This window comes from Taeniopygia guttata, chromosome 1A, assembly GCF_048771995.1.
Source record: "Taeniopygia guttata chromosome 1A, bTaeGut7.mat, whole genome shotgun sequence".
Lineage (NCBI taxonomy): Eukaryota > Metazoa > Chordata > Aves > Passeriformes > Estrildidae > Taeniopygia > Taeniopygia guttata.
In genome coordinates, this window is record NC_133025.1 from 2,149,576 (window position 1) to 2,174,288 (window position 24,713).

Sequence of the window (24,713 nt, forward strand, 5' to 3'; positions counted from 1 at the left end):
CATGGTCCCTGCTCGAGGGTGCTGACACACTGCCCACGTCTGCTGGAGGAGAAAAGTCTTTTTGTGCTGAGAATAATGAATGGCTTGAGCCAAAGTGTGGCCAGATGGTCCCAATCAGCAGTTGTTTATAGCCAGACCTGGGAGAACAGGTCAGGCAAACCCCCGACCCTAATGCTGTCTGTAGAAAAATAATCAATTTACAAGGCCAGGCAGAGTGACCTGTGAGCCCTGTTTGTTGATCCAAGACATAACGGCTCAATAGCTTTAATTATTAAAGCCAGAACAGACAACCATTGATCCTCCCACTTAGTGCCATCTCTGCAGCCTCAGGGCCAGGGATTTAGAGCAGAGGAATTTGCAGGGAAAGAGAGAGAACCAACTTTGGAAGGCTGATCCACTGGATCACCAAAATTTTGGACCCTGATTTTGAAATCTGGCTCCCACCTGTCCGTCCGTTCCAGCACCTCAGCGCAACCAAGTGATGACCCTTCCCTGAGAACACAAGTTCTTACTTTTCAGCTTAACAAGGCATTGAAAAAGTCATTTATAGAGTTGACCCAGATCATCTTTTCTCTCCAACAGTTCACAAAGCGATCGGTGTAAAGGACATTAATCAAGTTGGCGCCAAGAGGTAATTGAAGACAGTAATTACTCAGTTTTTATAGAGCTGGAAATGTAATAAGGATTTTAAGAAAGTAATAAGTGAAGCTTTCTGCTGAGAGATCCCCTGGTGCACACAGTTTAGCCAAGGGCCCATCTTTTTGAAAATACATTTTCGTGTAGTTATTACATCACTGTCTTGCTGGGACATCTCTCCTGAGCTTTTGTAAATGTAATGGGCTTTGCTGAATCTGAATCCGCCATCTCTGCATCCCGAATTTCCGTGGCAGATTGACACCTCTAATGCAGCAATAATGCAGGAAGCAGCAAAAACACATTTTTGCGCTTTACCTTCTCCCAGCTCCTGCCTTCCCTTCTCCAAGCTGGCAGATTTCTGTCAGGTGCCCAATTTTTCGTTCTGCTTTGGAAGCCATGACAAAAAGCGTTTGATTAAATTTCCCAAAGGCACATTCAGCTCCTGTAGCAGCTCTGAGGCTTTTTGTGGTCAGAAGTGGTGGCAAATTTTCCTGGCAGGCTTAAAGGCCATTGCATCTGCTTCAATCACAAGATTCCACAACAGAAATAAAAACTTGGATGAAACGGGAAATTTACTTTCACTTAAACCTGATGAAAATAAAACCTCCCTGTTTGTGCAGGATACCCTGGGTTCTGTGAGATGCTGGTCCAGTCATTCCCTGATTCCTTGGTAATTTTTGGGATCCATCCCACACTGCCTCAAGTGCAGAACTCCTGAGTCCTCTCCTTACCTTGTATTGGTTCCTCATGGGCTCTGAAGCACAAACCTGAATTGCTCCATGCCTTTGTTTTTCCTCTGAATTATCCCCTTAATTCTTTGAAACTGGAATTCCTGCTTGCTGGACACCTCTTCTGTCCAGACTTGTCCCTTGAGTTACTGATGGGGACTTTAAACTCTTCAAGGCAAGCAGCAAATATGCTTTAATTTGCATATTTGCAAATTGGCTTGCACAGCATGGTAGCACAAGCAGGTGCTGCTGCAATAAGAATCCTCAGTCTTGGCTGAATGGGTTAATTTGGAGGAGGTGACAAAAATCTGGGGTGATGTCCCAGGCCCACGTAGTCAACATTTGGCACTAAGGCTTGACATGACCCTGATTCTTTTCAAATTATTTTAACTTAAGTTCCAGCTACATCTGCATTCAGACATTCAGGGCTGGGAACACACATTCCATCACTCCAGCAGGTAGCTGCAAGAGGAAGCTCAAGTTGAAGAATTATTTGGGATATGTCTGGTTCTGGCTCTCCTCCAAGGGCAGACAGCTCATTACTAGCGAAGCACTTCTGTCCTACAGGGTTTTGTGGCTTTCTGGCTCTGATCTTTAATGAAATTTCATTTCATGACAGGTCTATTCACAATATCTCCTCCCTAACAAGGACCACTCCTTTTGGATGGAGAAATCTTCCATGATGTTGCTGGGATGGGATCCACCTGGCTCTGATTCAACCTCTTCCCTGCCTTGCAGCCAGCAAAGTCCTCTGAAGCTCCATGAAGAGAAAAATGGGGTTGAATGAATCACCTGTGATTCTGGATGCGTTTGCTGCATTGCACAACTCAGCTCTGCATTCACCTGTTGGTGTCATTAGTGTCCTGGCTTGTAAGATCAGCATGGATTCTATTGCCATCTGTTGGAGGTTGGGCAGTTTTCTTATCTCTTCCAAGAACAATGTCTCCCTCCGGGGAGATATCTTCTGTTAATGGGCCATTGAACGACTCACTGCATGACTGGTGAAGTTACATCAGCCCATGGTGAGATGCTCCGCCCAGAGGGAGGAGCCAAGCAGCCCTACCTGCATAAAATCAGCACTTTTTGGGACACTGGCAGCCACTTCGCTGGATTCCCAGAGGAGCAGCTTCTTCTCTGCTGAATTCCCAGAGGAAGACCAGGCCCAACTACTCCATCACCAGACCTTCAGAGAAAACTCCACCCTTCTAGAGATCACCACTTCAGCAGCATTTCATCTGCCACTCCAGGAGGAGCAGCCACCATTTAACTGGACTACTACCAACACCCTGACTCCTCAAAGTGGAGCAAAGTGGCTGCCAGTGTCTCAAAAAGTGCCGATTTTATGCCGGTAGGGCTGCTTGGCTCCTCCCTCAGGGTGTCAGGTTTCTGACTCTATCACTAGTTTCGTTTGTACTAATTACATTTTTAAAATTATTATTATTTTAATTTAGTTTTTTTCCCTAGTAAAGAACTGTTATTCCTATTATTCCTATTCCCATATCTTTGCCTGAGAACCTTTTTTAAAATTGTGGTAATTCGGAGGGAGGGTGTTTACTTTTTCCATTTCACAGGAGGCTTTTGCCTTCCATCAGAGACTCCTGTCTTTTCAAACCAAGACAATTAGGTTTGATTAAAATTTTGTAGGGGATTCTAGGACCTTCCAGTGACCCACTGTGGTGTATGCTGGAAATTTATTCGGGTCAATTAGACATCTGCCACATTCAGCCTCAAAGGCCATGACATATGTTTGCTCAACAGGGTATGGCAACAAGGAGAAACGGAATTTGCATCCCGAGCAAGGTGCCACGGCGGTGTATCAATATTGGTTTTTAATGAGATGTGTTGGCTTTCACGGGCAGCAAAAAGTGTAAATTTGTGCTAAAGTGTCAGCAAATGCCAGTCAAAGGAATCTCTGTGTGGTGCCTGAATGCAGAAGACACAGGAGGGATAGGAGGAGTCGTTTGGATCAGCTTGTGGACTCCAAGAATTGAATCAACTTGCATTTATTTGGCTGCACTTGCCCAAGGTAAAATCCCCTTCCAGCTGAGGCACCTAAAAACCTGGGAGCTGTTTTGGGCCCCTCATGACAAGAAAGTCACTGAGGGGCAGGGAATGGAGCTGGGAAGGGAATGGAGAGGCAGGAAAAGCTGAGGGAGCTGGGAAGGGGCTGAGCCTGGAGCCAAGGAGGCTCAGGGGGGACCTTGTGGCTCTGCACAAGTCCCTGCCAGGAGGGGACAGCCAGGGGGTCGGGCTGTGCTCCAGGGAACAGGGACAGGAGGAGAGGGAACGGCCTCAGGCTGGCCAGGGGGGATTTAGGTTGGATATTAGGAAAGATTTCATCCCTGAAAGGTTTGTCCAGCCCTGGCACAGCTGCTCAGGGCAGTGGTGGAATCCCCATCCCTGTAAGTGTTAAAAAAAAATTGTAAAGTGGTTCTTTGTGATATGATTTAGTGGGCATTCAATTGAAAGTTGGACTTTATGATCTTGAAGGTCTTTTCCAACCTGACTAATTCGATGGTTCTATGACTTTTCCAAGCCAGGGATGGTTGCAGAGCCAGGAAGAGAATCCAGAATTCCTGAGTGTCTAATGACACCAGACTGACAGGTATCTTCCCATTTACTGCCGTGTGTAAAGTGAGTGCAAACACAAACACAGCATGTAGCCAGGTGTGTTAAGAGGTAAAAATATAAAATGTATTAATGCAGCTCCCTCAAAAACACATGGCTGGTTCACTCAAAGAATCCCGGAATATTTTGGGGTGGAAGGGATCTAAAAGTTCATCTCATTCCAACCCCCTGCCATGGGCAGGGACACCTTCCACCAGACCAGGCTGCTCAAATACTGAATTTTGGACACTCAGGATACTGAGCAGAGGCCACTGATTGATTTGAATATTTCCTTTATTTCTGATTTCCTTGGTGTAAAAAGTAACTTCTTCACCAGTTTAGCTGAGTAGCTGTTCCCTGCCAGTTGTCCCAAATGGAGAGTATTGTACACATTTTCCATAATTAGCTAATTTAACCAGCTAATTTAACATCAGTAGCAAATCTGTGAGTTGAACACCAGCAAATGAAGTCATTAAAAAGGACTAAAAGGACTAGTGCTTTCTCCTTTCTTGTTCTTTCTTTCTTTTTTTTTTTTTTTTGTTCCCTCTAGTTTTGCACTTTTAGCAAGATGCTCTGGGGAAATCAGGATTTCAGGGAAATTTGGATGATCAAATAAAGAGGGATTTATTGATGAATTAAAAAGGATGCATCAGAATGTCAAAAAGGTTTTTCAGGAAGATGCCAGTATTGTCTGTGCTGTTTAGGAGAGACCCAAGGCTAGAGGACCCCACATGGGCTTCTTTTAATTTATTCTTCTCAGTCTCCTCAAGTGCTGCACCCCCCCAGTCACCTCTCCAGCCCTGGGGCTTGCTGTGAACACTGATTATTTCACAAATAAATCTGAGGATTTTAGAACATACTATTGTGACTCCCATTGATGTGGCTCAGGACACTGGGATTTCATTTTGTGCTCACCCAAAGGCTTCCACTGCTCCTTCACTAATTCAGATATTGCAGTTGGACATGGGGACATCCAGAAGTCTCTTCCCACTTCAGTCATTCTGTTTGCTTCTTTTTTTGCAGGTGTCTGTTTGAAAAATTTTGGTGATGATACCTGGCACAAGTGTACACAGGTAAGATATTACAGTACTCGAGTAGCCCAGGCACAGAGTGTGAAAATTCTGTTATCTCCAGACAGCTGTGGCTACGTCTGTGTTATCTGCAGGTACCAGCTTTGCTCCTGATTTGTGCCTGGGCAGACTCTGCAGCTGTGCTCAGGTGCAGATGTGTTTCTTCTTGTGTTCCTTCTGAGGGTCTGAGGCACACCAGAAAGTGCCTTGGGTGAGAAAATATGTGCAAGGTTTGGTGATCAGAGAAGTTTAGGATGGATATTGGAAAAAATTTCTTCACCAGAGGGTGATCAAGCATGGAACTGGCTGTGGTGGAGTCACCAGAGAATCGGAATCATAGAGTGGTTTGGGTTGGAAGGGACCTTAATGCTCATCCCATTCCAACCTCCTGCCAGGTCAGGGACACCTTCCACCATCCCAGGGTGCTCCAAGCCCTGTCCAGCCTGACCTTGGATACTTCCAGGGATTCAGGGGCAGCCACAGCTTCTCTGAGCACTCTCTGCCCAGCCCTCACCACCTTCATATACAGGAATTTTTTTCCTAATATCCAATCTACTTCTACTCTCTTTATATTTGAAGCCGTTCCCCCCTGTCCTGTCTCTCCATCCCTTGTAAACAATCCTTCTCCATCTTCTTGCCTTCTTCAAGTCCTGGAAGGCCACAATGAGGTCACCCCAAAGCTTCTCTTCCCCAGGCTGAACAATCCCAGCTGTGCCAGCTTTTCCTTCTAGCAGAGCTTCTCCGTCCCTCTGCTCATCCTGGTGCCTCCTCTGGACTCTCTCCAACATCTCAAGGTCCTGCCTGTGCTGGGAGCAGAAGGATACCACTGGAAGGGTTTAAAAGCCTTGGGAATGTGGATTAGGGGTGAGCATGGAAGTGTTGGGGCAATGGTTGGATCCCATGATCTTAGAGGGTTTTTCCAATCTCAGTGATTCCATGATTCCACGATGGCAGGAGGAGACATTGGGCAGGAGGGTTGGTGCCGAAGACCACTTCTAGGTCAGGGGTGGCTCCGTGTGGTGGAAAAGTCTCTCCTCCAACCCGAGCTTCCAAAGAAAGGCTCAGCAGTCTCTTGTTCGGTCTCAAGGCAGTTTATTGCAAGTTATCTAAAAGATTTTCTTCTGGGGCTGCTGTGGTTTGCTCACAGCTCAGGCAGAGGCACACACACACCCTGACATCCTCTCTGACTCCCGACTGCTTCTTCTCTCCCCGCCCAGGGCTGTGCTGTCTTTTATATGGTACATTACGTGTTACATGTTACAGTTTTTCCCCAATGCCCATTACCTATATTAAATGGTGCCTTTCTACTCTAAACCAATCTGTGAGTGCCAACATCACCAAGAACATGGAGGGTAAGGAAGGAGAAAGAGGGAGGACGGGGCAGGCCCAGATCTCTCCATCTGAAAACCTCTGGCCCCCATGTACAAAATCAACCCCCTCCTGTACAGCACTCAAAAATTCTTCCCTCTACTTTGTGACTACTTCTACTCTAATATCTACACTTTTGTGACTTCTTGTTCTTCCTGCAAGGTTGGTAAATCGTTCCATGGTTCAAACCCAAAATCACAGCTGTTTCCAGCTGCCTGCCAGGGTCTCAAATGCTTCTGACCTGGACCCGGAACCTCCCAAAATGTCTGAGGGACATTTTGAGTTCCGACAGGTTGTCAGGAGAGGGCAGCTCTTTCTCACCCCGTCACAGGGTTAACCAAGCACAGTCACACCCACAGCTTCCAGAAAAACAGTTGAAGGAATTGTTCCAGGAACAACTGGATGTGCTCTGTTGTGGCTGACAAGGTGGGGATCAAAGGCTGGACTCGATCTTGGAGGTCTTTTCCACCCTTGGTGATCCTGTGGTTCATCCAGCGGGATGCAGCACCTGGAAGTGATGTCAGCCCTGCTCCTCTCAACAGCTGACCCAACTCCCACCCTGTTCCTTCTGGAACTGGAGATTCCACTATTGGTTTGGACAGATTGGAACATCCTTGCACAACTTTGAAGCCCCATTAATCCTCCCTCCAGTGTGTGTGTATGAATAATAGATTTTCCGTGCTAAAACTATCAAAGCTCCTGCAGCAGCTGCTCGGCTCCCTTGGGCAAATATCCTGGAAAGGAGCTGCAGCAGCAGAGCAGATTTGCATGTTTGATGCATTGCTGTGTCTCAGTTTCAAAGCAGACAATCTGTTGGCTCTCAGCTCCTTGCACACTTGTTGGAGCCAAGGTGCTGGACTGCAGCACAGTAGAAACTGTAGATTTTTTTTTTTTTTGAGACACTGAGAAGTTTCTCCCTCCCAGGAGTGCAATTTATATCTTGATTAATCTAAAACTTTGGGGCTTTTATGCTGAGGGGTACAAGTGGATTTTTCAAGGAGTGTGGGTAAGAGTAAAGAGGGAAGGAAGGCGTGTGTGGAGTCGCTTTCATCCTGGAAAATCAGCTATGCCGGAGGCAAATGCTGTGCCTCAGTGGAGCAGAGACAATTTCAGGTAATTAATGTTCTTCCTTTACCAGCACTGGGAAAATCAGGGGTTTTAGAGGGAGATTTATACAACTTTATGTCAAAGCTTAGAGCACCTGTGGAGAGGGGCTGATTCATGAGGGAAGGTTCAGAATGTGCACACAGGAGCTCAGCCCTGAGTCAGGGGTGCTGGGTTGGAGCTGAGGAGGTTTAAGCCACTTTCTTCCATAGCTAGGGAGTTTTTCCAGCCATTTTTCTTATCCTGACTCAGGCATTCCCCTAAAAAAACCCCACACTTGGCAAAGAGAGGCAGTAAATCCATCACACCCCCAAACAGTAGGGAAGAAAACCCCCATCAATGCAAGCCTTCTCTTGCTGACAGCAGTGCAAAAAGAGATTTTTAGCAGCTCTGTGGACAGCCTGACCAGCCAAGAAAGTTTCATCGTGGAGTTTAGAAAGTAAGAACTGCCAAAAATCAAGCTGACATAAAACCACTCAAGGACATGAGCCCTAATATCAAAAAGTCCTTATGAAGAGGCCTTGCTGTGGCATAAGGATGAGGATTTAGATTAAAGTTTTGCAAGATTTTGATCACAAAATCCTCTTTTGACCAGCCTGGCCCACCACAGCTCACTGTGGGAGTTTGCATCTGATTTCACTTCAGAACAGCTCACCAGACACATAGCTACCAGTCCATGGTGAGGATTTGGCTCGGCTCAACTATGGGATAGAATCATCCTTGAACTCTTCTCCCATATGCAAAGTCTTTGGCCTTACAAAGTCCTTGGACCTACAAAGAATCCTCCAGAAATATCCTGCTAAAAGTGCAGAAAAAGGCAGAAAAAAATTAACATTGTTGTTTCTACACCTTCCCCGGTTCTAATACAAACAATTTAATTCCCAGACTCTAATGCAAAGAATTTAATTCCTGTCTTCCACCTTCTAATGTGTTATCTGTCCTATATTTGATTATGTGGGATTAGAGTGAGAAGATATTATCTTTATCCTTAACAAGAGGAGAAAAGGAAAATATTTACTTTTGTGGCTCATGTATCATTAGCTGGAAGACCTGTGAAGGTGCCTATTGATATTCAGAGGTGACTTCTCTACTCTTAAAGCAGCCCCGAATGTGAGAAACTTCTTCCTCCAGGTTGTAGCTCTACTCCCAAGTTGCCTGACCTTTGGATTTGCATTTCTGTGAGTTTGAGCAGTGCCACAGCTCAGGGGTTGTGAGGGTGCCCTGACAGGAGCACAGAGACCCTTTCACTCCTGGTTTTCATGCCTGAAGATGATGCCTCAGGGTTTAGCTTTTACATTTTTCAGATTCTGTGCTGGTTTGGTGTGTGGGTCTGAGCTTCATATTATGGGATGGTGAGCTCTGTGCACAGAGCAGGGAGACAAAACAATTCCTGCTCCAGCTGGGCACCAAGGACAAATGATCCAAATCTCAGCCCAGGAGCACAAACACCGTGGGCTGGAGAGAGAAAAACAAGGAGGATGGGACTGCCTGGGCTAAAGCTGGAATGGGACAATGAACTCCAAGGTGCCAATGGAGCAGAACTGATCCCAGGGAGAGCCCCCGGGAGCGCTCGTGCATTTTGGGGCCATTTTGGTTCATCTTGGGTGCTGCCCAAGGTGGATCCATGGAGGAGATCCTTTTCATAAATCCCTAATTTATTCTTTAGCTCTGCTAAGCCTCTTTTCCAGCTCAGTCTTCTCAAGGCATCAAAGATCTCCCTGCTCCCCTAAAAAGCAATTTGCACTCCCATTCCCCAGCAACACCTCGGAGCAGCAGGTAGGATTTGGCTCTCCAGGGGCAAAGGAGATGGTTTTGTACAGGGTGAAATCCTACAGGCAGCAGAAGGATGAACCAAAACACGAGGCTGAGACTTCTCCCCTTTACCACCTGCAATTTGCAAAACCATTGCTGGGGGCAGTCAACAAAGCCCAAACAAATCCCAAGTGCCTCCCAAACAAAAGGCTAATTTAATTTCAAATTGATTTGCGCTCTCGGTACAAGACACTTGATTTTGTACCTCTCAGCAGTAGCACAGAAATAAAAAGAGCATCTAACACTGATTAACATCTGAGTCACGGCTTGCTGGGTATGTCACACCAGCTGAATTCCACTGTTCCACTGGCACAGGAACTTCCCGACAACATTCAACTTTCCTGGCGGAATTCAGCAGCCCTCCTTCATTTGTGCATATGCTCAGCACATGGTCCCCGAGCTCACAGGCTGATTTTGCCATCTATAAAAGGCAGGCTGACTTTCCATCAATAAGATGCACGTTGCTGTTTGACAAGAACAATGTGCTCAAAGAACGGGCTCACAATAGCTCCTATCAATCAAGCGCTCTGTGGAAAATCAAAGATGACAATGAAACCCACAGCATTAAATAACCCACGGTGCTGGAAATTAATCAGGAATCCTGGGTGCTTGAAAAACAAATGTGTTTTTAATAAATTGGATTTGAGCATCACTTAGAAGCCCTGGATTACCAGCTGAGTGGAGACTGGTTTGATTTGCGCTGATAAACTCCAGGGGAGCTGCTGCCTCTCTATATCCAAGCCATTGATGTCACCCTGAGCCTGCTGGGCTTGGTGACATTTAAGCAATGTGGACACAATTCTTTTTAATACATACAGAATAGATTTTATTAAAAAAAACCCAAAAAAACCCCAAAAAACAAACAACAACAACAAAACAGTCCAGGGCTCTGATCCTGCTCTCAACAATCCCCAAACAATCCGGGGGTTAATAAGAACCTCTGAGCAGAATTTCAGTAACTGTTCACTTCTTGATGAAAGAGAATGAAGAGTCTGTGATATGAATTGGAGAGGGACTGGGGACAAGGCCTGGAGGGACAGGACACAGGGAATGGCTCCCATTGCCAGAGGGCAGCCATGGATGGGAAATTGGGAATGAGGAATTCCTGGCTGGGCTGGAATTGCCAGAGCAGCTGGGGCTGCCCCTGGATCCCTGGAATGTCCAAGGAAAGGCTGGACACTGGGGCTGGAGCAGCCTGGGACAGTGGGAGGTGTCCCTGCCATGGATGAGATGATCTCTCAGGTCCTTTCCAACCCAAACCATTCCATGGTTCTATAAATCAGTGGTGTCACTGTCTGAGTGGAAGAAACTTGGCTGTGACATGAGAAGGGAGGGATAAACCTCTCCAGAAGCAGCACCAAAGGTAAATAACACCAGTATTTTTAAGTGCTCACTAAGCCTACTCTTAACTCACCCTGAGCAAAGAGAGAATGATTTACCTCTGTTTCCATTGCTTTTCCTTCCTGCCTCAAAATTTACAAAGCAGAAAAGGTCTTTCCATTGTTTTCCAACAGACTCTTTCACTCCTTTCCTCCACCCTTTCATTCCAAGAAAACCAGGGTATTTCAGAGAGTCCCTTGCTTACCAGGCTACAGGCTGAATCTCCCCTCCCATATTCTTGGTCAAACAAAAACATTCTCCAAGGTCAGGGAAACACTATATAATTCCTGCATTTGGTTTTTGAAATTAACACCTGAAAAGAGTTCATCTACCAAGAACTAGTTTTTAATAGCACAAAACAGGAATTTAGCCTGGAATTTGGGGAAGACTTTCATTCCTTAACTATTTCACTGAGTGATGTCTCCTCTTAGGTGACTGCAAATGCAGAAGAGAACTGTACCTCAGAATTTTAATTATTTAATCGACAGAAATATGCAGTAAAACAAGAAACTTTTGAAGAGCAGAGACTTCCAGTTCTGTTCTATCCTGGGAACGGTGAAACAAAGCTGAGAGGTGACAAACTCAAAGTCAAGGTAAAAAGTTATTTTATCAAAGGTTGCTTAATTAATCTGCAAATCTCACTGTCCCAAAATAGCACTGAAGGACTGAAAGCAAAGGTGTGAATGCTGTTTTGTCAAATTCAAACAGGCAGCTGAAACAAATGCACTTTTCCAAAAGAGCTCAGAGCAGACAAAATACTGCCAAGCTTCAAGGTACAAACCACATCTGGACTATCAAAGGCTTGGGACAAATTCCTCCCAAAACACAGAGCAGGGAAGAGCTGAGCCAGCTGGGAGTCAAATGACACTGGCTGCCCTCAAAAACAGCACCAGGAATTACCCAGTCACTGCTCTGGTCATCCATGGACATCCCCACGTGCCTATCAAAGCCAGGACAAGCATCTCCAGCATCATTAGATGCAAAAATGACAATATTATCTGAGTGGGTCTCATCTGTAACCAAATTCCCATTGATTTCAGTGGGAACTATCACTCTAATCCACACAGGATTAGCAGACTTCAAAAAAACTTCTAAAGCACAAAACTGGAGGGTTTAAATCCCACTGATCTCAGCTGGAGCTGGGAGCAGATGCAAAAGGAAAGTGCTGAACTCCTCACTTGTGTGGTTTCTTGTCCAGCCCAGCCAATCTCATCCTTCGTGGACTCTTCCCTGCAATTAAGCTGATAATTAAGAAATAACAGCATAATATAAATGGAGAGTTGCTGGCTAGCACGGTTAACATCAGGGATAAATTGAGCAGCAATCTGCAAAGGATGTTATTGCCATTATAAAAATAAAGATCTGTCTCCCCAGCCAATCAATTCAGCAGATATATACCAACAATCAAATTGTTAAAAATGACTTCTATAAATTACCCAGTGCTCTGTGTAATGGAGCCAGAAACATCTGTGAGACAATTTAGAGCTGACATAACCATACGTGGGGAGCACTTTTTCATCCTGCTGCCTTTCTGTTCTCTTCAGAGCTGCTGTACTGCAGCAGGCAGCTTTGTTTAATGCACCCGTGTGCAAACAGCCTGGATTTCACTCCATGGGCTAGCAGGGTCATTTTGGTTTGGAGAAACCTCCACAATATATGCATTTAATATGGGTGGAATAATTCAATTTCCTCAGTATTATTTCAGCTATGCAGTTACAATCTCCTTAATTCTTCGTTAAACCCGCTGGGCTTGGGGGATGTTGCTGGGTTTTTATGATCTGCCATAGTTCTTCTGAATGAGTGTGGAAAGGCACACAGAGGAGCAGTTCTGGTCATGTATTTTTTAGTCAGATACAGTGGTGATTTCAGATAAATCCAAGTGATTTAGGACCTTGCTTTGGCCAGGGGAGCCCTAGATGGGGCACAAGTAGGGGCTCTGAGGACCTGGTCTAGTGGAAGGTGTCCCTGCCCATGGATGGGTCTTGGAATGAGGTAATTTTTAAGGTCCCTTCCAACCCAAACCATCCTATGATTCTATGCTTTTATGGCTGCTGCCACTTGGGCTTAATCCCAAAAAGGATAAAGGGATTTAAAAGTGGAATGTTCTTCCATTTGCAGTTTTGTCCTGGCCATGCCCCAGCCCAGCTCTTTCCAGCTGGAAGCCATTGGGTGGCACCACTGGAAGCCACCAAATGTCACCACTGGAAGCCACCAAATGTCACCACTGGAAGCCACCAAATGGCACCACTGGAAGCCACCAAATGGCACCACTGGAAGCCACCAAATGGCACCTCTGTGCCTGCAGGCTCCTACCAGGGTGTGAATTTTGGGACGGGACGGGGTGAAATGATGTCCATGCTGGCTCCTGGACTGAGCCATTACTGAAACAAATGAGGAAAATCCTGGCTGGGAAGGGTAGAGATGTCATTGTTTTCCACGTGGGGTGATTTCATGGTCAGGACTCACACCTCAGGCAATCCTGTGAGTTGCAGGAGAAGAACTGATGGGTTTTCCAAGTCCATGGAAAGTTTGGACAATTGTCCAAGAATCCCTCAGTGACCTTTGCTCTGCATCAGGAATTAAATCCCTGCCTGGCTTCCCAAGGCCCTGCTTCTCCACAGCTGTCAAACCAGTGCTGGTTTTTAATGCAGACAGCAGAGGAGAGTTCATTTCTCTGTTTGGGCACTATGTGTGATAATCCAGGCTCTGTAAATTAAATTTGGGCTGCAATTTAAGTCCGCAGGGATTTGGCAAGACCCAGAGCTGCCAGCAAGCAGACGTTGCCATGATCAGCTCAGTGCAGAGCGGATATGGAATGGGAATAAAGCTGGGAACAGTTGGGGCTAAAATCTCATCTGTGTGCAAATGTGGCTGTTCCTAATTTTTCAAATAGGACTTGCACAAGTGGGACCTGCTCGTTTTGAAGCTTTGCAGCTCTGGTGTTGGTTTAAATTAATTTTGCATGAAACTCACTTTCAAATCTTAAAATTAGCTCCAACTTCCCTGGATCCCTCTCGTCTGCTATATGGACAATTTCTTCTCCCTTTCATACTTTTATTCCCCTTTCAAAAACACTCTCCCCTGCACAAAACACACTCTTCTAGATTCTTCTTTGATTCCAGTTATTGTCCCATCTCTTTTCACTCCTTTTATCCATCTATCTCTCTTACATTCATTTTTTCCCCTCTCCATTCACCTGCCTCCACCCAGCATCATCTGTCTCCATGGAAACCACTTTGGAATGATTCCTACATAAACAAGTGGCCAAACGTTGCTTTTTTTTTAATCCCCCATCGTGATCTTTCCCTTTGAGTTCTTGCTTTCTCTTGACTTCCATGGTTTGGTGGCACTGTCATCTCTGTGGATATTCCCTGAGTATTTCTTTCTCTGCAGCCATCCCCTCCTTCCTCCCATTTCGCCCTATATTTTGGAATTCTCTGGGGTTTTGTACCCATCGAGTGGTAGTTTCAATCTAAGGCGGGTTTGGAACTCTCCTGTTCATCAGGAGAGTTATTGCCATTATAAAAATAAAAATCTGTCCATCTTTATGTTCTCCAGTCCATCTCTTCTGATTTGCATCTTCCCCCACCTTCCCCAGGTCTCAATTTGCATATTCTTTCATCTGGGGAGCACAAATTAGGTGACATTAATCTGCTTTGCCTGACCTCATTTGATATTCGGGATCTTGTTTATCCCATCATTCATTTTCACCTTCCACTCATCTGCAGCTGTTTACAGCTTTATCTGAATTTCCACTGGGGCACTCCAGGAGCTGCAGAATTCAGCTCCAGCTTCCCAAAGGAGTCACTTCCCTCTAAACTCTCTCTATTACCTCTGTTAACTAAACACACTTAATAACACCATTCTTCTTCTTGCCTTCTGGCTGATGAAACCCAAGATCATGTTTGACTTCTCTTTTCTCCCCTTTCCTACCGAATACTGCAAAAATCCACCCCTCCCTTATTTGTCCTGACAGCTAAATTACCTTCCCACCTTTCCTAAATCAATATGCCACCGTCTATCTCTGCTTCATCAATCCCTAAAATGTTGCTCCCGTGGCACAGATGACAAGGCACTGCTTCTCCTGGAGCCAAGCACCTTGAGATACACAACTGATGCTCAGCGACTCCTGAGAGCCTGGCACAGGTTTTCCAGGGAAGCTGGATCCCTGGAAGTGTCCAAAGCTGGATTGGATAGGGCTTGGAACAACTTGGGATAGTGGAAGGTGTCCCATGGCAGGGGGTGGCACTGGGTGATCTTTAAGGTCTCTTCCAACCCAAACCATTCTGAGATTCTGTGATGAATAACTGATAACATCACAATCTGTGTCCCATTTTTCCCAGAGTCTCTAGACATGCTGAGATGTCTCACTTGCTTTTTGTGCCTCCTGAGGAGGGCAAAATTCACAGAGCAGGTTAATAAATGCTTAATTTTCTTAATGGCCTAGTATCCTCAGCCAGGGAACACTCATCCTTGTAGCAGACTGATTTCATGGCAGGGTGCATCTATTTTGGGCAAGGCCCATCCCTTTTGTGCCAAACTCTGCACCTCGTTGTCTGACTGGGAGAGTGACAACCAGCAGCAATAATAATTCCAACTGTTAACAGGCAGAGAGCCCTTGCTCCTCCACACCCTCAGTCCCCACACAGTCGCTTATCCCTGAGCACAGGAGGTGTTCCCATCCTTCTCTGTGTCCTTCCAGCATGGAATTTGCTACTTCCAGCATGTACAAAACCAAAACCCCCCTGTACAGCACTCAAAAATTCTTCCCTCTATTTGTGACTACTTCTACTCTAATATCTAAACTTTTGTGACTTCTTGTTCTTCCTGCAAGGTTGGTAAATCATTCCATGGCTCAAATCCAAAATCACAGCTGTTTCCAGCTGCCTGCCAGGGTCTCAAATGCTTCTGACCTGGGCCCGGAACCTCCAAAAATGTCTGAGGGACATTTTGAGTTCCAACAGGAGAAGAAGAGATAAATGAGGGGCTTGCAGTTAGATTTTGGTGGAAAACAGTGGTGGAGACCACCTTGCACCAATGAACATTGTGTTGATTTATTGTGGCCATGAATAGGTATAAACTTTGTGAGGGTGTATAAAAAGACAGCATGCTGCTAAAATGAAAAACTGAGAGAAATTCTTAAATGCATGGTGCTCTTCTGTTTGTTACAACCATCTCAAGGACACATTTGAACCTGAATTTCCAATTTCCCCATCCCTCTGCCCATCTGAGCTGTCCTCGGAGCAGCTGGAGTGGATCCAGGGTGTCAGTGGGATCCTGCAGAGCACAGCAGGGCTGTCCTACGTGGACATGCTTGAGATACCCAGAGAGCAGCAGGGGCATGTTGGGGTTATTTGGTAAGACTTTAACAGTGTGAAAGTTGTTTTGTTTTTTTTTTTTTTTTTTTTAGTTTGGTTGTTGAAGAAAAGATGAAGTTGAGTTTTTAAGGTTGTTTATTTTTTCTTATTTCTAATATCTTTTTTTTTAATTTGCTGAGGTTTAGTTAGTATAGAAGTTATGGTAGCTTTTTTTTAGTTTTGGGTGTTTCTTATATAGAAAAATTATGTGTATTATGTTTATAGTTTTTGTACTAATATTTAAAATTTATGTTGGACTGTGTGTTTCTATTTTAGACTAATAGAAAAGTGTTATTATTATCCTAAGGTATGGAGGATAAAAAGAACAAGAATATGGAGGTATGGAGGATAAAAAGAACAAGGTATGGAGGATAAAAAGAACAAGGTATGGAGGATAAAAAGAAGGTTAGGATACACTTAATTTTTTTATTTTGTCTTTTGAATTACATTCTAAAAAATTTTTAAAATTCCACTTTTCTATTTTGTGTTAATTTTTTTCTATTATCCTACTTAAACTCTTTTGGTTTGTAATTCTTTATATAAGGTTGGCAGCCTCTCCCATGGGCTAAAATCGAAGCCACAGGTGATTTTAATTTGTTGCTAAGGTTTTTGGGTTCTTTGTTAGGGTTTTGAGTTATCTGGGGGAGTTATAGAGGGATGCTTTGGACTCTGACAGGGGCACCGTGCTTGAACTTTGCATTTCTGCAGCAGCAGTGCAGTTCAGACAGCCAAAACAATGACAGGGGGATAATGAACTGGATGGGATGAGGAGAGGGAGGAGGGAGACCCACAGCATTCCTGCTTCTTGCATTGGTACTGAGCCATGGGAATGCTGGTTTAGTATCATATTTGATAATGCTGCATGTCCAAATACTGCAAAGCCCTTTGATGTGAGTGTTTATACACTATTCCATTATGGAGACAGCCTGGGAGAGCTGGGGGTTTTCACCTGGAGAAGGGAAGGCTCTGGGGAGACCTTGCAGCCCCTTCCAGTGTCTAAAGGAGCTTCCAGAAAGGAGGAAGAGGGACATTTTATACAGGCAGATAGTGCCAGGACAGAGGGAGTGGTTTTAAACTGACAGAGGGCATGGCTAGATTAGATATTAGGAATAAATTCTTTATTCAGAATATCTAAATATTAGAACAGGGTGCCCAGAGCAGCTGTGGCTGCCCCTGGATCCCTGGAAGTGTCCAAGGCCAGGTTGGACAGGGCTTGGAGCAGCCCTGGACAGTGGGAAGTGTCCCTGCCCATGGCAGGAGCTTGGAATGGGATGAGCTTTAAGGTCCCTTCCCCTTGAATTTGTTTTTGTGTTTCTCTGGTTTACATTGGCTGATTTGTCTCTGCAGGCAATGGAGAGAGACTGGAGCTGCTCCAAGGGTGTTGCTGAGCAGAAGGTTAGGACAGGTGAAACAGGGAAAGTCTCCTGCCCAGGAGAAAGCAAAGATTAACCCCCCAGCTAGTTTAATGTGGAGATGCAGATCCCTCACAAGGAATCTTTGCTGATCCCACAACCATCCTGAGCCTGGTCTAACTGGAGATGTGTCTGTGTGCAAAGCTGAGCACTCCAGGGTGGGATGAGGCACTTTCTGTCATAACCTGTCATATTAAACACCAGTGGAGCCCAGGCTGATGTGATCCAAGCCAGCAGACTGTGTTACCCTCGTGTTCCATGCTGGCAACATGTGCAGTATGTCAGAGCACTTAGTCAGGCAAGGCAGTGACATAAATAAAATAAAACTCAGCTGTTCTCTTAGCATCTATTTCATTTTTCCATCTGCAGTCACAATGGGGGAATAACTAATTCAAATCAGAACATCCCCAGCATGGATTTAGCACTGCTGCTAAATTCCATGTCGTGCTACCACCACTTTCAAACCCCATGAAAACACCAAGTGAAATCACCTTTGGGAAGAAAAGACAAATGAAGCATTTCCTAGACAGAGGAACACATCACATCAAGAACCCGAGGTCTGCATCAAATGCACGATGACAATTCCCTTTCAGAAAACATCCCAGTGGTTCTGTTATTCCAATTTACACTGTGAATTGTGGATTTGCTTCCAGATGAAATAGAGTTGCCAGGTCTCCATTTAAAGCAGACTCAGAAAACAGGGAAAAATTGGGTCATTCCACTGAAAAAAAAATATAGGCAGGCAGGCATGACCTCTTCTTTAATTTAAGGACCTGAATTTTACCAATCCATAGACAGGAACATAAGAAAAAATATCCCAGCTCACCCCACTTGTTCAGTGTCTTGCTCAAACACCCAAACAGACTTGTTTGGTGTCTCTCCCAGCCTCCAGAAATTTGTAGATAATGAATTCTGTATGTCTTAATTGCCATCTTAGTGTTTAATAACTTTTGGGGGCTTTATCCACTCTTGCTGCTCTGAGCTGCTTGGGACATTTCAGCACCCACCTCTTGCAGGAGGAAGTGGGAGGCCTTTCCTTCTCTGCTCCTCATTTCACTCATGTTCCCTTAATTCTTGGCTTTAAAAGTCAGTGAACAACTGTTTCCAACTCACTTTCTCCAAGACCTTGATACTTTTATAGATTTCTAACATAATTCTCCCTTTCCCCTTATTTTTTCCCCATTTTCCCTGTGGTACTTCTATGACCATTCCTGCTGTGGGAGTCACCCTACTGATTCCCAACCTTCCCATAGAACCTTTTCCTTCCCATATAACCATTTCCAGCTGCACTTTATCCTTCCCAAGACCAGGAATCCAGTGTTACACACAGTGCTCATGGCACACACACACAAAACCCAAGGAAATATTGGCAAAATCAGACCTGTGTTGACCTTCTGTGGCTGCCCAAGGAAACGAAGGAGAGGGAATGGTGATAAATTGATGAAGAAAAAAAAAGTTGGAAAACACAGACAAAGGCTGAGGGCTCCCAGCTTCTCTAAAAATCATGAAAAATCATAAAGAAGCAGCAAAGCATCCCAAAATTTGTCTCCTATGTCCTGATAAAGGACATTGCCTTGCCAGGCCCCATACAGACATTTGGTGTAAATTAGGATGTCTCTGGTGATATTGCAGAAGGCAGGAAACCCTTCAGCACCTGGTCATTCATTTGCCAAATGTTCAGGGATTTGCAGAGGTTAAACAGGCTCCATAAATGTCAGATGTCGACAGCACTACTTTCAGCAATAATAAACTTGAAGCAGAAGAAAGTTCCCTTAAAATATCAACCTTTCACCCAGCAGGGCTCCTTCCAGGCTTTAAAAGATGCTGCATATTACTGGCCCATAAATAATGGTAGTGAAAAGGTCAAGCAACCTGTTAGGAAAATCTCCCTGCTCAGTGAATAAACTTGGAAAATCACAGCTGGTGTGAAAATCCAGTGTTACAGCCTTGTTTCTTTTGTGTCCAGCCTATCTTAATTCACAGAGCTAAACCCTGTCCTTGCTCTGAAATGATCTTGAAGTTGAAGCGGCTGCATCACGTGTCAGAGTTGGCTGAGGATGAGCTTTTAACCCATTTTTCCTGATGAGCTTAGCAATGTCTTTCAGAAGAAAGTTTTGCTCTTTAAAATATATTTTTCTTCCACAGGAAATTTTTCAAAAAAATTTTAAACAAATATTTTCCTGTAGGCAAAAAAAACCCAACAAAACAACAAAAACCCAAACAAACCAAACAAAAAAAAATTCAAGAAAGTATAAAAGAAAAGAAATGTGGTAAGGAGGATGCAGCACATGCAAAGTCAGGCTCTGCTCCCAGGGAACAGGGACAGGAGGTGAGGGAATGGCCTCAGGCTGGGCCAGGGGAGCCTCAGGGCGGATTTTGGGAAAATTCCTTCCCAAAGGGGTTGTCCAGCCCTGGCACAGCTGTCCAGGGCAGTGATGGAATCCCCTCCCTGAAAGTGCTCAAAAAATGTGTGGATGTGGCACATGATTTAATTTGGACATGATTTAATGGTGACCACAGTGTTGCGTTGACAGTTGGACTCAATGATCTTTTCCAACCTTAAGAATTCTATCATTCTATGAATAAAAATATATTACTCAACACAGATCACCCAATATATTTTTCCCAACGCTGCCAGAAAGCAGCATCTCTTTTTCTTTTCCTCCTCTTTTTTCACTGTTGTTTCCAAACACTGAACATCCCTGGGAAAACAAGAAGCGACTCAGAATTTACAGCAGGTTTTTTATTTTCCCCCATTAGATTGCAATAAAGATTAGGTAGGTCAGCGCTGTGCTGCTCAAAAGTTTATTTACTTCCCACTGTGATTTCTCCTTGAAAGAGTAAGGGCAGAGTAACCTTTGGATCTTCAAAAGCTCTGTCACTGCTGTGATTATTCCAAGAGAAATTTGTGTATTGTTGGGCCGCCAGAGATTCCCGTTAATAGCTCAGGTGAGCCGACAGAGGAGCCACGGCTCCTTGGATGTTTCTATCCTGCATCTCATTAATTAATCTACTCCAGCCAGCTCTTCCTGATCCATTGTATATTCCCTGCTTATGCAGCCTTATCGACCCGACCCTGGGGAAAATCAATTCGTGTAATCTATCTTATTACATTTAAATATATGTACAGAGCGTGATACGGTACAACAGCAGCGGGGCTTGGGAGAGGCAGGGAAAATAAAAGTCTGGGAAGGAGGAGGAAAAGCTCTGCAGATCTGCCCCAGTTTAGGGTTTTTCCATGTTCAGGGCAATACAAACTAAGAATAAGGACTTAGGGAAAGGGGTCACTTTCATCTCAGGTGAGGGCAAGCACAACCTGGGATATAAATTCCCAGAAATCCATGGTCATGTTCCCAAGGCTGCTGGAGCTCAGGAGCACTGGACAGTGCTCCCAGGGACAGGGTGGATTGTTGGGGTGCCTGTGCAGAGCCAGGAGCTGGATCTTTGTTGATCCCTTCTACCTCAGTGTATTCCATAAAAAGCCTGCAGAGTTCATGCTCTTAACTCTGGATTTCCCTGCTGTTTTAGTCAAAACACAGTGTCTTTAAAAGCTAACCCATTTTTATTCATCAGTCCAATAAAAACTACATCATTATCCTTTTGTCATTATTAAATCTGCTTTCATATTTAATTAGAATTTGATAGATAAGATGACCTGAGTTTTCTCAGGGGTTGTTGTCCACAGAAGCTGTGGCTGCCCCTGATCCCTGGAATGTCCAAGGCCAGGCTGGACAGGGCTTGGAGCAGCCTGGGACGGTGGGAGGTGTCCCTGCCATGGCAGGGGGTGGAACTGGGTGATCTTGAAGGTCCCTTCCCACCCAAACTATTCCATAATTCTGTGATTAGGCTGACAAAAAAAAAAAAATATATATAAGGCCAATAAAAAATGATCTGGAGATGTAAAGAACTCATTTTGATACCTGGGAAAACCATGGAGGGATTCTTCCTGTAACATATCCTTGAAGGATATGTTACAGGAAGAAGAAGGAGAATAAACAAGCAGGAAGGGTTAGCATGGATTTTTCAAGCATAAATCATTCCTGGCCAGTTTAACCAGGCTCTTCATGGTGATGTTTTGTGGGAGGATGCCTCAGGTTTTTGCTTTTATATTTTTTACATTCTGAGCTGCTTTAGTGTGTGGGTCTGGGCTTCACATTATGGGATGGTGAGCTCTGTGCACAGAGCAGGGACACAAAACAATTCCTGCTCCAGCTGGGCACCAAGGACAAATGATCCAAATCTCAGCCCAGGAGCACAAACACCGTGGGCTGGAGAGAGAAAAACAAGCAGGGTGGGACTGCCTGGGCTAAAGCTGGAATGGGACAATGAACTCCAAGGTGCCAATGGAGCAGAACTGATCCCAGGGAGAGCCCCCGGGAGCGCTCGTGCATTTTGGGGCCATTTTGGTTCATTTGGGTGCAGCCCTGGCTGGGCTCTGGTGCTGCCCAAGGTGGATCCAAGGAGGAGATCCTTTGAATAAATCCTGAATTTATTCTTTAGCTCTGCCCAGCCTCTGCTCCAGCTCAGCCTTCTCAAGGCATCAGGAGGACTTGGAGAGAGTGGACACTGAAGCAGGAGAGGTTCAGACTGGAAATAAGGACAAATTTTTACATGAGACTGGTCAGGCATTAGCAGAAGTTTCCCAGCAAGGCTTTGGTCACTGCTGACCAGGATAAAAGGATCTCATGTGGATAACTGAAAGAAGGAATTACATCCAGAAGGGAAATAATTAATTCTATTTTATTTATTCTGACTTCTAGTAAGTGAGAAGCAGAACCCATCAAGGAATCAGAAGTTGATGTGAGGCACCAAAACCCCTCCAAAGACAGAGGATGGGTACATTGAGGCTGATTTGGAGAACAGGTAGAACTGTTGATGTGAGCTGATTTTTTTTGTTAAAAAGAAGTGAATGCCTTTAAAAGTGGCCAATAAAAGCCCTGGGGATTATCCATCTAAGGAAAGGCAGCACAGAGGGTTCGTGTCTGGAGTTGTCCCATTTTTCCTATGTGCTTATTTGAGATAGAAAATGGGTGAATTTGCTGAATCCATAAAAGCCTTCCTGTGACCCAGAACTGTTGAGTTTTATTTTATTTTTATTCTAGGGTTGGCATTAAATGTGTGAGATGCTATTTCTTGTTTGGATTTAGATGTTTATTCGTTCTTATTTATATTATAGTTTTACAAATTGTGAGTTTTACAGCACTTCACTCTAATAAGTTAAAAATGGAGCCCCATCTCTCTCTCTACAAGGTCTTTTAAGGATAAACTGTCTATTTTAGAAATGATACTTAAACTGTTTTTACTTTTAACTTAATAACTAACTACTTGTGGTTTGTAACGAGGACTTTTTTATTTAATTACACACTATATCTTAAATTTATGAAGAAGGTAAAGAAGAAGGACTAGTTGCTGCTGTACAACTTCTATATTGTTATATATATATTAAAACCTTAAACTCTTAAGTTTACTACTACGTGATATTACACACTTCTATTCAAACTACAGACTGGTAATCTCAGTTCTATTATTCAGTTTTAGATTAGTCAATCTCCACTGCCTCAGGTCAAATGCAGTGTTCTCCTGGGGGTCAGTGTTAGTACAGAAAGTTTAAAATTCCAGGTAACTAGGATTCTAACACAGAACCATCCAGGAATGGACAGAAATGGCTGCAAGTGCACCAAAATAAGGTGAAAATGCCATTTTCTAATGAAAATCTGCAGGGCCTTCTCCTTTTTTTGCCCCTCTCCTTTGTTTTTTTTCTTCCTAAGCTGACTTGAGAGAGAAGGGACAGGAGGATGTAAAGCCTTGCTCTGACAACAGAGGCAATGACAAATCTGAGATGCTGCCAGCCCTCCTTCAAGGGCTGGATTGATGTCCCTGCCTCGTGCTCAGACCCAGCTGGGAGAAGGGGAATTAGGCCTTGTCTTTCAATTACTGCTGTTTTGCTCAGGGCCGCACATTGAAGCTTCCCAGCGGAGAATTCCCTCTCACCGCTTATAATCTCCGGATTGTATTTGAAAATAAAGCTTTTAATTAAAACTGGCATTTCTCAGCTTCCCACTGGCAGCCAACATCTGCCTGGGAAGGAAGATCTTTTGTGACACTGGCGCTACAGAAGCTCAGTGTTAAAGAGAGTAAATAATTCGCTCCTCTCCCGTCAGCAGAAGAGACGAGCTCCTCTGCTTTGGGCCATGAAAGACCCCTCAGCATTTCCCAGCAGCCAGGGGGTTAATCCAGTGACCTGGCTGGACTCCAGCTCGAGTGATCTCTGTCTCAAATCCCCAACCCTGCAGTTCCACACTGATATAATCCCCTGCCCCTGTTCTGTCATTGTAGAATCAGAGGATCAAGGAATAGCCAGAATATCCGGAGCTGGAAGGTGTGGGAATACAGCGCATCCCTCTGGCTGCCCTGGCAGGTCTGGGACCCTGGCAGGGGTCAGGAACCCCCCTGGACAGAGCCCCCAGAGACACTGTCTGTGATCTCTGTCCATGGAAAAGAGTTTTCAGTCTTACAGGATGAATTACAAGCTCTGAGTGTTTGATATCAGTAATAATTAAGTGTGGCACAGGTGCAAAAGTAAAATTTTAGGATTCTAGATTAGGGGTCCAAAGGGGACAAGATGGAGGAAATTGGGTGTGCCTTGTCCTTTTTCTCCTTCTTCATGCCCTCCATGTTTCACTGTGGTGTTGGCATTTTTCTGTTGGTTCAGGCTGGGGACACACTGTCCAACGTAGGTGACAGATATTGGCACGTTATTGTAAATCCAGCACAGGTAGTTTGTGGTATTTAATGTTTGTACCATCCCACTGAGGGCAGAGCCCCACACGCTGCCCTGCAGGACAGAGCTGCGGCAGGGCAGCAGAACATGTTAGAGATAAACAGAATAAACAACCTTGAAACCAGCACAGACAAACTATGGCTTCTGCTTTGGCAGCGGAGCTGAAAGACAGAGACTTTCTACAATCTCAGAATCATCAATACCCACAGATTTCAACAGGAAGGGACCACAAGGTTCATGAGTGCAGCTCCTGCACAGACACCCCAACAATCCCACCCTGTGCATCCCTGGAAGTGGTGTGGGAATGGGAATTCTTTGGGAATGTGGCCATTCCCTGGCCAAGCCCAGCACCCTCTGGGGGAAGAACCTTTCCCCAAAATCCATCCTGACACAGTTCCACAGGAGCTGTTGATGCTCAGAGTTAAACAGACCTTGGCTGGCTCATGCACAACAGCTTT